The following is a 2157-nucleotide window of genomic DNA, read 5'->3' as shown; positions in this document are numbered from 1 at the left end:
TTTGATCTTTTGCTTGTTGATTTCCTGTGTCTGAGTCATTTCTCTGGTACTAATTGAATGAATGTGTGTGGTCAATAAGCATTCTTTCACCTGTGTGTGAACAAATGTCACTCACTGCCCTTAAACCTGAAAACAGTTTTTTGTCTAGTTTTGTATTTGTTTTTTACTGATGGTGTTCCAAGCATTTGACAGCTAGGATGACTGGAGAGAAACGGCAATGCGTTACAGCATTTAAGAAACAAGTGTGGTCTTCAAAAAAGTGACGGCAAACATGAGGAAGGGTTTTTGTTTTTTTGTGAGCAAGCTTAAATCTATTTTCATGTTAGGAAACTAGATTAAGATCTGAAGTTTCCTGTAGCAAACAAAAATATTGTTTTCTAGACCAGTGTTGTGGCGCATGGAAATCAGATATCCAGTACCTCAAAATATTGTTTCCTAAGACCAATTAAAACCAATTTCCATATAGAAATGTCAAACATAACAAAACATGTTAATTCATGCACTCAGTACTTGGCTGGAGCTCATGGGAGTTGGCTGGTTATGACCACTGGAAAGGTAAGAACATGGTTGCCATTTTTGGCACTGTGGGCCAGTGCAAAGTCCCGCTGTAAAAGGAAATCTCCATAAAAAATGTATTCGTTTATTTCCTATGAAGTGCTCTGAAATGGCGTTGACTTTGGACTCGATAAAACACAACAGACCAATTGTGACGAGCACCAGTTGATCACACGGCACCTAAAATCCCCACAGACTGGACTTAATATGACTCCAGACTTTAAGACCTGGATTTCCTTTTGACCACTGGGCAAACACTTCTTTTATTTTTCTTACATCAGGTAAAACACTTCTGATGTCTCTGCTTCAAGTGCGTGCTCATATTAGTAAAGTGACAGTTGTAGCAACGTCTGCGCATGGTGGTTCTCCAAGCACCAACACTGGCCTCAGTCCACTCCTTGTGAAGTGCTCTCAGGTTCCTGAGATTCCTCTCGGGGCTGTGATTTTCCCTTTTCCTAACACTGTTTTTCCTTCCTTTCAATATCCTGTGAATATGCTTCAGCACAGCTCTCTGAGAACAGTCTGACAGAGTGTTAGGGCCACATTTAGAAAGAATACTTTTGTTGATCGTTTTGAGAATAAAGCCTTTTCATTTTATACAAATACACTCTCCCAGGTTTATATGCTTTTTCCATCTGATCAGACGCAGCTTTCTGCACCATCTTTTCAGCATCCCTATACTTATCACCACAGAAATCATTTCCTTCCTTGTTACTAAAAGTGATTCTGAAATATGATTTCACAAACTCTGAGAGTATAGCAGCCGTGGCACTTTGTCTTGAAACAACAACCGTTACCTCCTTTTGACTTTATTCTCTAAATCAATTCTATTTGTTTTCTTAATGTGTTTTCTTAATCTTAATTCTTCCTAATACTCCTTTTGTAGAATAGTCATAAGCCGAAATGAAGACAAAAGTATTATATAACATTTATTTATTATATAACATGTTCCGAACAAAGGAAATATATGAAAATTTATTTATTGAAATGCATTGGTATTTCTATGAACAAAGCGCCAACTCTCACTTCACTTTGTTTCATAGGACTGAAAAGTCAGCTCTTGCGAAGGTGAAGCAATATTCCATTGCTTCAATATTTCTTGTTAAGCACCAATGCGATCTCCCTTTCGCCCCCGTACCTGGGGGCGTGGTGCTTAAGAAGTTATAGTAAAGGAAACAATGTATGTGGTATAGGCGAAGGCAGAGCCGTGCGATCTCTCGCCTGTGACGTTTGTGGTGAGGTTATTTGCCACTATAATGCGTGTGGATGTCATGGTGAACTTTTACTGATTTCTTCAAACTGTTCTTTTTTTCAGGCTGGAAACAGAATACATTCTTGAAAAGCAACAACTGGTCACACAAGTTTGAATTTTTTGGTTTTTCTCTAATACAAACGGGCTGAACAGCGTACATTGAAGCTGAAATATACCACGTGTTTTAAATTAACAAGGCCTGTTAACCACTTGAGAGTGATCAGTGGTCGTTATTGACTAGAACTAGCATATTCTTTTTGACAGTATACTTTTACACATAAAGACGACCCCCGTACCCTTAATGACGAGTTTTGACGCCTCAGTATATATCTATAAAGATGTGGTTTCTG

This window comes from Aulonocara sp. 'chitande type north' Nkhata Bay, linkage group LG18 (assembly GCF_057382095.1).
Source record: "Aulonocara sp. 'chitande type north' Nkhata Bay isolate Kocher_YH1m ecotype deep benthic linkage group LG18, A_spYH_male_GT1.1, whole genome shotgun sequence".
In the NCBI taxonomy this organism is placed as follows: domain Eukaryota; kingdom Metazoa; phylum Chordata; class Actinopteri; order Cichliformes; family Cichlidae; genus Aulonocara; species Aulonocara sp. 'chitande type north' Nkhata Bay.
Note: the sequence above shows the minus strand (reverse complement) of the source record.